Raw genomic sequence first — 12,841 nt, forward strand, 5'->3', positions numbered from 1 at the left:
CAGGGGCGCCTGGGCAGCTCCGTCGTTAAACATCTGACTTTGGCTCGGGTCATGATCTCATGGTCCGTGAGTTCGAGTCCCACATCCGGTGAGCATGAGCCCTGCATCAGGTGAACACAAGCCCCACTTTGGGTGACCCCTGTTTCTCTCTCTCTCTCTCTCTCTCTCTCTCTCTCTCTGTCTCCCTTCCTCTGGCCTGCGCTCACTTGTGCTCCCTCTCTCTCTCTCTCAAAAATGATTAGCTCAAAATTGAACATGGATTTACTCTTTTTTTCAGCTTGAGACAAAACTGACATACAACACTAATGTAAGTTCAAGGTATAGAATGTATCGATTTGGTGCACTTCCATATGACATTTTATAACTTGAAAGACTCCCCCCGGTGGCCCTTGTGATAAGCAGTCTCCCTGACCTCCCATGGTCTTCCCCTTGCCCCTTGTATGCCCCTTAGAAGAGACCCCCATGAAGCATACATTGTTGAGTGCTTGATATTTCTGTATCTCCGGTCCTTTGTTCTGAGATGTATTTACGTTATTGGAAACTGTTTGATCATTTCGTGTCATGCTTTTCAGATTTGTTAGGTGAGACCCAAGCAATTTGTTGTCCAGGGGATACTTCTCATTACTGAAGCAAGATACTTCTGTTTCCTGTACGCAAAGCCTCGTAAATATTGACGTTTTTCCGTGTCGCTGGTGGCCGTGGTCACTATTCCCAGGCCTACGCGAATGCTGGGGATTTTTGCCTCGAATCTTCTGGAGGCTGCATCCAAAGCTGTGGGTGGTTTCTTCACAGACCTGCACGAATTCGCAGCTGAACACCCGAGGGTAGCGCTCTCTTCCCCAGTACTCTGTCCTGTAAATTCTGGTGGCCTGGCCTCTCCCAGCGTTCTGGAAACCCCCTTCACACAGTAAGCTGAGACACCATAGGATTCACCTTGTTTGCTTTTCACCTCTCAGGGATCACTTTCTTTCCTTGCCAGGTATCCAGTGTCTTGAAAACCATTGTTCTGTAGATCTTATTTTATTGCTGGTGTTTCAGATGGAGGAGAAACCTGGTCGTATGACTCCATTTCCTTTGGACACAAATGTCTTGTGCAGTTTGGAAGTAATCGGTGATGAGATATCTCGGGCATCTCAAAATGTCAGAACTCATTCGACAGTTTGCCCCTAAAAGGTAGAATTCCATCCCAGAGCCAATAGTTTATGTATTCGCTGAGCCCTCTCTTTGCTATTGTGTAAATAGACCTCGTGTGGTCTGTACTGCTAATCTACCATAGATGTGGAATTTACAGACATGCCTTCATGTGAACTTCAATAAAGGCCAGGTTTTAAACCTCAGGGGTGTCCAAAGCAAGAAACATTCCGTAAAATGTTTGCCGCTCTTTTATCATCTGTCTTTTCACACAATATCATCCATTCACGGGGTGGGAGAGTTTCCAGTTTTTCCCCTGACATCTGGTCACATAATTTAGGTCTACAAATGGAAATCAAAATGCAGAGCTGGGCCTCTGACCGCAGTGACTCCGCCTCCAGTCTCTCTGCACCCCCAGACCTAAGTAAAATCCAGGCAAAGATGTGTGAAATCTTCATCAATACAAAGCAGAAGTATCTGAGAGGCTTTCATCGCAACAGTTAAAATAACTGCCTTGCAATGCCTACTAGAAGCTTTCTTCCTTGATGGATAGCTCATGAACAAGGACCAACTATCTAAGAGGAATACCATATGTTTAGTGCTGAAGGATCTCCTGGGAGTGCTAAGAATGGGGCACAGAGTAACATCAGTGAAGCAGAATTTGATAACGCTGGATGGTTATAATTTCGTGTTCAACCAAACTGATGTAACTTCATTGAGAAAACTAAAATCGAGAACACCCCAAGTAGTGGCGACGACACTAATAAAGAAAGGTATGGCGGCAGGAGGGAGTGAGATATACTAATGACAGTGATTTGACTGGAGAGATGAACTTGGGAGTGAAGAAGGAGAAGTACGTTCACGGAGGCAACACGAATGGTAGGAGAAGCCTATGAAGGATTTGACATGTTAGGCGAAGGATTTAAAGGTGTGTAGCTTCAGTTTCCAGAAGTAAAATGAAGCGGGAAGCCTTACCAACCCTCTCTCTCTGCAAACAGTCAACCTAAAAATCCAGTCTAAAAAAGTAAAACCAAACAAGGGCGCCCGGGGGGCTCCGTCGGTTAAGGGTCTGACTCTTGGTTTCGGCTCAGGTCGTGATCTCACGGTTTTGTGAGTTCGAGACCAGCATCTGACTCTACCCTGACAGTGAGGAGCTTGCTTGGGATTCTCTCTCTTTCTCTGTCTCTCTGTCTCTCTGTCTCTCTCTCTCTCTGCCCCTCCCTCATGACGCTCCAAAGCCTCCCGACTTTTCAAGGGACAGAAAGCATACTAGGCTCAGTATCTTGATAGAGTGGCAGTCCCACTGGCATCAGGCAACTAGAAGAACAGACCTGGGAGGCACCACCCGTCCAGCAGGCCCAGCTCCTTCCAAAGGACCTAGTGGCACCCAGTAGCCCAGAAAAGCATATCCTGTCCCCTTAGGCGGCACCAGGAAGAGTCAAGAGGGAGCTCTGTCAGTTCCGGGTGACCTGACAGAGAGTGCTCCATGGGTCCCATCAAGCTCAATGTCTCCTACCTACGTTTAGGGACATCGTGGCTGCGGAGGCACATTTTTTCAAATATAATTTATTGACAAATTGGTTTCCATACAACCCCCAGTGCTCATCCCAACAGGTGCCCTCCTCAGTGCCCGTCACCCACTTTCCCCCCTCCCCCACCCTCCATCAACCCTCGGTTTGTTCTCAGTACCCAGGCGGGGAGGCACATTTAAAGAAGAATTAATACCACCCTTACTCAATCTCTGTCAGAAAACAGAAGCAGGTGGAAAACTTCCCAACTCCTTTTAGGAGGCCCAAACCAGACAACGGCAGTACGAAAAAGAAGACTTCAGACCAATCTCTCTCATGAACTTCGATTCAAAATACCGTGTGAGTGTGGCATTAATTCTTCTTGAACTTGAAGAATTTTGGTAGAGGTCCCGAGTGAAACCATCTGGACCTGGAGATTTCTTTTTCTGGAAGCTTTTTTAATTGCATATTCAATTTCTTTAACGGTCGTAAAGCTAGTCACACCGTCTGTTTGTCTTGTTGAGTTGGGTACCTTGTGATTTTGGAGAAATTGGTCCACGTCTTCCAGGCTGTTGAAATCATAAGCTTACAGTTATTCCCAGTTGGCTTATTATCTTTGTAATGACTATAGGATCTATACTAAAATGTCTTACTTTATTCCTGATCTTGGTGATCTGTGTCTTTTTACTTATTTGTTGATTTTGCTACAAGTTTACCAATATTGATTTTTTTTTTTTCCCCCATAGAACTAGGCTTCTTTGATTGTCTCCATTGCTCTCCTCTGTTTAAGGTCATGGACTCCCGTTCTTGTCTTTACGATGTCCTTTCTGCTGATTGCTTTGGTTTACTTGACTCTCTAGTTTCTTGAGTAGGAACTCAGATCACGATTTGAGGCTTTCCACCCCATAGTGGTAGAACATTATTTTTTGAATCCACAAATCCTCACAATGAAAATGAAAAAAAAAAAAAACAAACATTAGGGAATGGTATTTCCAATGGGAGGTAAATAAACCAGTCGGGGTGAGCAATGTGAAGTGATTATCAGAGTATTTGTACAGATAACTCAGAGCCATAAAATAACCTTTTGCAAGAATTTGTTGCAAAAGTGAATATTCTTTTGAATTATCTCGATGAATTTCCCAAATCTTCAATTTATATTGATGGCATAGATAATTTCTAGAACTTAATATAAAAGGCAGATACTCTTTAAAGGTACGGTATGTTGAGAAAAAGGACATATTGAGACAAGTGAATAGAGGGCACAAAAGAATGTCTCCTGATGCTTGCGCCCAAAACAGTAGAGAGGATTTCAGAGGAAAAAAAAAAAAAAAAAGCACCCAAAATGCAAAAATCAACAAGCCTAAGCAGGAACAGGACTGATAAGGAGATTCAGGAGCACAAAATAAAAGACAAAAAGTGGGGGGCGCCTGGGTGGCTCAGTCAGTTGAGCGTCCGACTTTGGCTCAGGTCATGATCTCACGGTTCATGAGTTTGAGCCCCGCGTCGGGCTCTGTGCTGACGGCTCGGAGCCTGGAGCCTGCTTCGGATTCTGTGTCTCCCTCTCTCTGCCCCTCCCCCGCTCATGCTCTGTCTCTCTCTGTCTCAAAAATAAACCTTAAAAAGAATTTTTTTTAATTAAAAAAAAGAAAAGAAAAACAGTAAGGCAGTGCAGCCTAATAGTTAATACTGCTTGTCAGAGCTAAGCCTCATTATTCACCATTTACTAGACGTGAAAACTGGGACAAACTACTTATCTCCTCTGAATCTCCATTTCCTCCTCTCTAAAGTGAGGAATGATAAAGTTACAGCTTACCAGGTTGTTATCAGGATTAAATGAGGTGATCTGTCCTCGTTTACCACGATGTTTATGCAGAGTAAGCAAGAGATAGGAGCTGTGGTTAGAACTCTGGCCACATCTTTCTATGTCCTCAGTACATATATTGAACACCTGCTAAATTATCTTTACAATTCCCCAACTGTTTTTGCTTTTTCCTAGTGTTTTTAGGGTCATCATCCAATACTTCTCCATCACCCGACTCGCTATATAATTTTTTTTTAATTTTTAATTTTTTTTTTCAATGTTTATTTATTTTTGGGACAGAGAGAGACAGAGCATGAACGGGGGAGGGGCAGAGAGAGAGGGAGACACAGAATCGGAAGCAGGCTCCAGGCTCTGAGCCATCAGCCCAGAGCCCGACGCGGGGCTCGAACTCGCGGACCGCGAGATCGTGACCTGGCTGAAGTCGGACGCTTAACCGACTGCGCCACCCAGGCGCCCCCCAACTCGCTATATAAAAGGTCTCTTTTCCTGACATTAACCTCGTATCTTGTACACGGCTTGTTCGACCGTTCCCACTATGGCCATTTTATGGGCAAAGAAACTGAGGCTCAGGGAAACTCAGTGAGCCATCCAAAGGCGTACAGATGACAACACGGTGGAACTGTGTATATAATTATTACCCGATGAGAAAATAAATGGAGGAAAATACCAAATTAAAATGCTTTGAAGCTTTAAAATCTTTGTTAACATGTATTTATTTATTTATTTGAGAGAGAGAGCACAGGCACGGGAGGGGCAGAGAGAGAGGGAGACACAGAATCCAAAGCAGGCTCCAGGTTCCGAGCTGTCAGCACAGAGCCCGACGCGGGACTCGAACCCATGAACCGTGAGATCATGGTCGGAGCCGAAGTCGAACGCTCAACCAACTGAGCCACTCGGGCGCCCCAAAATTCTTTGAAGCTTTAAAAGCTTAACGCTGATCAGATAAGCAGGAAAAGCGGCACATCCGTCAGAGGGTATAAATGTCAAACGTGACTCGGAAAACGCTATCGGCTGTTTCCGTACCAGTCTGTGTTGAGCAGCCCTGGGTTTCCTTGGGATTTTGTTAGCTATGGTGAAATGCCTTGACTACTGGTAAGTTAGGAAAACCGTGAATCTATCAGAAGGAAGAAGGAATCTCTTATGGATGAAAAAAATCGTGTTTAGCTGGAGGAGTTTACCTAGTGTGGTATCAGTAGAATGATTTTCTTCAGTTAGAGGATGGGGTACGATGGGGGCGCTTATCAGTCTTAACCGAGGACTTACATTTTCAGATTATACATGTCAGAGGATCTGGACATGTAGCACTTGAAAATATCTCTTAACATGCAACTTAGGGGCGCCTGGGTGGCTCAGTTGTTAAGCATCCGACATCCGCTCAGGTGGTGATCTCACCATTCGAGAGTTCGAGCCCCACATCGGGTGAGCTTGAGCCCCACATTGGGTATAAACACAAGCCCTGCTTTGGATTAAACGTGAGCTTCACTTTGGGTGAGCCCCACTTCTCTCTCTCTCTCTCTCTTTGCCCTTCCTGGGATTCTCTCTCTCTCTCTCTCTCTCTCTCTCTGACCCTCACTCACATGTACCCTCTCTCTCTCTCAAAAAAAAAAAAAATATATATATATATATATATATACAATTTAGATGTGCAAAAGAATCTTTATGTTTCTCTAATTGATATTTGTTTCCAACTTGAGCCTTTGTTTTGCCCCCTTGGTCTTGTACTTAATCTTGTGAATTCAGGGCAAACACAGATAATTCCGGGTTTTCTCATCTATTTCAGGGCAAATTCATTATATTTACATTTGGCCTCCCCTTTTCTCCAAAGATACATTCTACTATCCCAACTTCTTCAGACGTTTGTCTTTTAAAAATTAAAAGCCAGATATTTTGAGATTCACACACTTGTTCTTGTAAATTGCTGCCCCTTCTGTGAATTTCAAAGCCTATTTTAAAATCTGTTTTGAAACTCAAAAGCTGAAAATTGATTCTTTTCTTGTTGAATTTCTGTCATAACAATGGTACCCTGAAGGCAGTGGGTATAGAATAATACCTTTGCAGTTGTATGAATGGGCAATTGCAAAAAAAAAAAAAAAAAAAAAAAAAAATCGCAAATGGGCAATCACAAAACAAGAAAAAAAAAAAGTCATATGTTACAAATTTACCAAATAAAAAATTAAAGTATTTGTCTCAACTCCTTTTGACCAATAAGGTGTCCTAGATATAAACTTGAACTAGAATATCAGAATCTTCCCAGGGGCACCGGAGTGGCTCAGTCGGTTGAGCATCCGACTTCGACTCAGGTCATGATCTCACACTCATGGGTTCAAGCCCCGCGTCGGGCTCTGTGCTGACAGCTCGGAGCCTGGAGCCTGCTTCGGAGTCTGTGTCTCCCTCTCTCTCTGCCCCTCCCCCACTTGCACTCTGTCTCTCTCTCTCTCTCTCTCAAAATAAATAAACCTAATAATAAAAGAAAAAAAAAGAATATCGTCACTTTTTTGAAGTTTTATTTATTTATTTTGGGAGATAAAGAGTGTGCACACACAAGTTGGGGAGGGGCAGAGAGAGAGAGCGAGAGAGAGGGAGAGAGAGAATCCCCAGCGACCGAGTAGGGGAGGGGCAGAGAGAGAGGGAGACACAGAATCCGAAGCAGGCTCTGGGCTCTGAGCTGTCAGCACAGAGCTGGAGACGGGGCTCGAACCCATGAACCGTGAGATCGTGATCTGAGCAGAAATCAAGAGTCGGATCTCTTGATTCCCAAATTCTTATCACTGAAAGAAAAAAAAGTTAGGAAGCTTCAATCCGAACTATCTCATTTCCTATTCCTTTATTTAATCTTCTGTAATAAATGCATTTATATAGCGGCAAATGTGATCAGATCGGAGGTGGGTAGGATATGGAGAGCATAATAAACCAGTGAATAGGGCAGATAAACCAAGGTGGATTCAAGCAAGAGGAAGGTAATGGGGGTGGGAGTAGAAATCACACACAGCATCTCTGTTACTGGGAAGGAAGTTAAGGGAGCAGTTCATTGGGCATAGTTATTTGAATTTGGGTCCGATTTGAGAAAAGGATTAGTAGTAAGGCTAAAAGCTTCTGAAACACTGAATTCCTGGCCCAAGACTCTTCAGATTCTCCTGCCTCGGAAGAAAAATGGACCTAGAATTCAGAGCAGGGATGAATTTTAGCAAGACTTAGCACTGGTGAGCAAGGCAAATTATCCTATACTGGGACAACTAATCTGAGCAGAAAGTCCTAAGCACTGAAAAAAAGGTGGCTTTTCTTATCTTAGGGATCCATGACCCTGTATGGGTTCTAGAATAAGAATTGAATCTGGGGCGCCTGGGTGGCTCAGTCGGTTAAGGGTCAGACTCTTGGTTTCGGCTCAGGTCACGATCTCATGGTTGGTGAGTTCAAGCCCCGAGTCGGGCTCTGTGCTGGCAGTGCAGAGCCTGCTTGAGATTCTCTCTCTCTCTCTTCTCTCTCTCTCTCTGTTTCCCCCACCCCCACTCCTGCTGTCTCTGTCCCTCTCAAAATAAATAAATAAACATTAAAAAAGAAAGAATTGAATCTGGAAAGAGCTGGGGACACAAGACTGTTTACCTCTTACTGATGAGATCTCTACTGATCTTTTAAACTTGTCGTGGTGTCCTTACAGGTCAACCCTAAAGAAAGAGAAAAATATACTTGGGATGAAAACATGTCATAATTCTCTCATGTGGCCATCGCTTGAAAAAAAAAAAAACTTCCCACCTTTAAAATGACCCAGCGTAGGCAGCCCGTCTCATTCCCATATTCATGAGGCATCACCCATAATGCTAAGACTCCCTGCATTCTCTAGCCTCTGTGATGTTCTGAATGTCCTTGCCCATAACTGAAACAATTTTCCATTTCCTGAATCCCTTCACTAGGTCTTCTGTAGATGGCCCTTGCTTCGTATTTAGCAAACGATCCTATACTTAGAACACATTACATTCATTACATTCATTGTCGTATCTTTTTTAAAAAAAAAAAATATGTTCATTTATTTTTTGAGAGAGAGAGAGAGACAGCAAGCTGGCAGGGGAGGGGAGGTGCAGATGGAGAGGGAGAGACGAATCCTAAGCAGGCCCCATGCTGTCGGTGCAGAGCCCGACTCGGGGCTCGAACTCACGAACCGTGCGGTCACAACCTGAGCTGAAACCAAGAGTCGGACTCTTCACCGACTGAGCCACCCAGGCGCCGCATTCATTGTCTTATCTTAACTGTGTCAGGGAGCGAGAATTTCCTGTCCCGTGTAAGGACTTTCTAGCTGGACTATGAGCCGAATTACATGAGACAGGTTAACAGGAGAAAATCAACTTTAATTTCATCCATACAGGAAATCCACACAGACCTGGAAATTCACACGACGTTCAGGCAAAATGAGGTACTTGTGTCATCGTCAAACAGGGAGGTGGGGGCAGGGGTCTGGGACTTTGAAGGGAAGTAATGGAATTCACAGGAAGATGAAAAAGAGTAAATGTTTGGTAACAAAATGTTTACCGGGCCGTCTAGAAATAATGGGTCACGGAGGACTTCCGCTAGCTTCCTGGCTTTCTACCATAGTCAGTTTTGTGGTTGTCTATGGTGATCGGTCTTTTCCTGGAGCAGGTCCTCTATCTACATTCTTCTTACGCTGTCGAGGGGGGAGGTAAAGAGCTTTTCCTGACTCTGCTGGGGTTCACTTGCTTTTTATTTCTTTATTTTTAATTGTGTTTCCCTTTTATTTACTTTTGGGAAACAGAGAGACAGAGCATGAGCGGGGAAGGGCCAGAGAGAGAAGGAGACACAACATCCAAAGCAGGCTCCAGGCTCTGAGCGGTCAGCACAGAGCCCGACGTGGGGCTCGAACCCACAAACCTTGAGATCGTGACCTGAGCCGAGGTCGGACACTCAACCCACTGAGCCACCCGGGCTCCCCGCCCATCAATTGTTTTTTCATTCAAAATAAGCTTCACGCCAACGTGGCCCATCTTGGGGGCTGCCTGCCCTCGGCCCCAATAACTGAATCCCAGGTCTTCCTGGAGACCATTTCTCCTAAATACTCTAAAGTGTTTTTCTCCCACACCATGCAGTGGGATTGACAGGGTTGTGTCTTCTCTGATCTTCGTGGCTTTTGTCGCCTTCTTCTTTGAAACAAAACAAACAAAATGGCCACCACCAATTCCTGTTTGCGTGTTAATTCCGCCATCCCGTTATACCATCCCCTTCTTCTCCTAGCCAGTCACCTGCAATCTCCCTGCCATCCCCCTCCCTTTATTAAACACTTTGCCATCCGTCTCAGCCTTTTTAATTTTTTCCTGTCAGAAGCTCTGCCTCCATCCAGGTGACTCTCATCCCTCCATGGATCATGCATGTAATACTGATACCTCTCAGGTCTTCTACTAGTCCGAATACCTTTTTCCGCCACTCCATATAAATCACTTCCACAATTTTGACGTGGACCTCACCATCATCCACAGCTGTTCTAATCAAAAGAAATCATTCAAGGGGCGCCTGGGTGGCGCAGTCGGTTAAGCGTCCGACTTCAGCCAGGTCACGATCTCGCGGTCCGTGAGTTCGAGCCCCGCGTCGGGCTCTGGGCTGATGGCTCAGAGCCTGGAGCCTGTTTCCGATTCTGTGTCTCCCTCTCTCTGACCCTCCCCCGTTCATGCTCTGTCTCTCTCTGTCCCAAAAAATAAATAAACGTTGAAAAAAAAAAATTTAATAAAAAAAAAAAAAAAAAAAGAAATCATTCAAGTTTTCCTTCCCCGACTTCAACTTCCTATGCTTCCACCTTTGTTGCTCAACTGGTTTCCCTCTGGTCACACCTCAGGGTCATGGAAGCTTCCAGTCTATTGATTCCTCTACTTTTCTCCCATTCACTCAGATCCCTTCTTTCATTGCTTTTCTCCTTAGCCACCATGGAGTTCACGGCCCATTATTTCAATAATAGTCAGCCAATTATTTCCAATACAAGTTTACGTTTGCTAACTTTGCGTAGGACTTCAACACTACTCAACATCCCTACCGTTTTTCAGTCACTATCTCCACACTTCTCTATCTTCAAATCTTTGACTCCCTCTCCTTTTCCGTGCCTATACAGAAAGTGGGAGGAAGGGCCAGAGATTTGAGAATAGAAGATAGAAAGAAATGTCTAGAAGGAAGTGCTCTCGTTTTCTCGCTACAAAATCCACACATTTACTTAAATCTTTAAGCAACCTCCCATCCTTCTCCCTAATTGGGACAAAGGGCTGCCCTTTATTCTACCCAAGGCTGATTTCTCCATATTATTTAAATTCACTGTCTTCATCTCTATATCTCTCACTCACCCACTTCAACTTACCTTTCTGCCCCATCCCTCCAAAAATAGATCCAGTTAATATCATCCATGTTAGCAAACACAACAGACCTTACAGTTCACATTTTATTTGCCCTCTTATCAGCGATGTTCATGTTAAACTGCACAACCATTCTTGAAACATTTTTCCTTCCTTACCGTATGTGACACAATACTTAACTATTATTTACCTTTCCACATCTCCACCCATTCTTTCTCCGTTCCTTCGCAGGCTTATCCTCCCCTACCCAGCCATTCCATGTCAGAATTAATCAAAGTTTGCTCATAGACCTCACTGGCTTCTATGTCTATAGTCTTTCCCGTACAACCAAGATAGAAAAAAAAAAAAAAAAGTATGTAATATGTAATGGGCAGAGAAGGAGAAAAGTAATAAAAGTTGAATATGGTGTATATATTGTGTTAAGTATTGTGCGTGTGTGTGTGTACAGTAAAACCTTGGATTGCAAGTAACATGTTCTACAAGTGTTCCACGAAATGAGCAAACATTAATAAGAAATTTTAACTTGATAAATGAGCGATGTCTTGCCATACGAGTAGTAGGTGACCTTGAACATCACACGATCACGACTGAGCCAGTGGTTCTTGAGATTCACTTTGATATACAAGTGCCTTGGATTACAAGCATGTTTCTGGAACGAGTTATGCTCACAAACCAAGGTTTTACTTTATGTATATATAATATACATATATATATTATATACACACACACACACATACACACACGTATCGGACATGTGACACATGTGGTCCCAAGCCGTGTATTCAACTACTTGTTCTACATCCTGGTTGTTTTAACATTACTTCAGACCAACCATGAACACATCACACACACACACACACACACACACACACGGACCTACCCCATGAAATACAGTCCTCTTCCAGGACCTCCTAATATCGAAATGCATCCTGGACAGCTCCGCATACTACCTACTAAGTCTCGTGGATTCTGCCCCCCAAATCCATTACATTTGTCCAGTTCTCCCAATCTCCCCTGCCACCACCTTAATGCAAGTCACTATCTCTTGACTGAAGCACAACAGCTTCCTACTGTCATCTTCTTCCCAGCATCACTCCCTTCCTATCTGCTTCCACCTGCTTCCAGAAACCCTGCAAAGCAAATTTTAGCAGCGGTGCCTCTCCCAACTTAAAACCTTTCCGTGTTTCCCTACTGCTCGTAGGATAAGGTGAAAACTCCTTAACGTTTTCAGCAAATCTCTCTGGTGGTCCGGCCGTTGCCCACCTTTCAAGGCTTTCTGGCCATGTTCCCTCACGGCCCAGGGCCTCTGTACGTGCTCCCTCTGGTTTTCTGGAACACTGTGTCCCAGGCCCCTCCAAGTCACCCAGCAGAACTCAGGTCAAATCCTTTTCTGGTGCCCTTTCCTTCTTCCTAGCATCCATTGCAGCTGGTAGCTGTTATTTGTATGGTTATCATTACCTGTATCTCCCCTCTAAAGTCCAGACTCTAAGCTTTAGAAGGGCACATCTGTCGTCCACTTTATATTCCCCATGCCTGGCGAATAATTGCTTAATAAATGAAGGAAGGAATGGACACTTGACTAGCTCGACAGTGAAAGTTGCCACGTAGGACTTTAATTCTCTGGGCCCCTTTTTCTATGTTTTCTTTTCTCCACAGTGCTACAGAATGTCCTCCCCTTCCCTGCATACTCAGTGTCCTCAAAATCTTTCTTTTACATTCTCCCCTAGCCCTAAAACTTCAGCTTTCAAGAAAGGAGGTTGGGGCGCCTGGGTGGCTCAGTCGGTTAAATGTCCAGCTTCGGCTCAGGTCATGATCTTGTGGTTCGTGAATTCGAACCCCACGTCGGGCTCTGTGTTGACAGCTCAGAGCCTGGAGCCTGCTTCAGATTCTGGGTCTCCCTCTCTCTCTGCTCCTGCCTCTCTCTCTCTCTCTCTCAAAAGTGAATAAACATTTTTTAAAAAACTTTTAAAGAAAGGAGGTGATAAGCACATTGAAGCTTAGGAGGGACGGACTGGTAGGACTTAATAGCTTGCTTCTCCAAA

The sequence above is a fragment of the Leopardus geoffroyi genome, chromosome X, assembly GCF_018350155.1.
Source record: "Leopardus geoffroyi isolate Oge1 chromosome X, O.geoffroyi_Oge1_pat1.0, whole genome shotgun sequence".
NCBI classification, from domain to species: Eukaryota; Metazoa; Chordata; class Mammalia; order Carnivora; family Felidae; genus Leopardus; species Leopardus geoffroyi.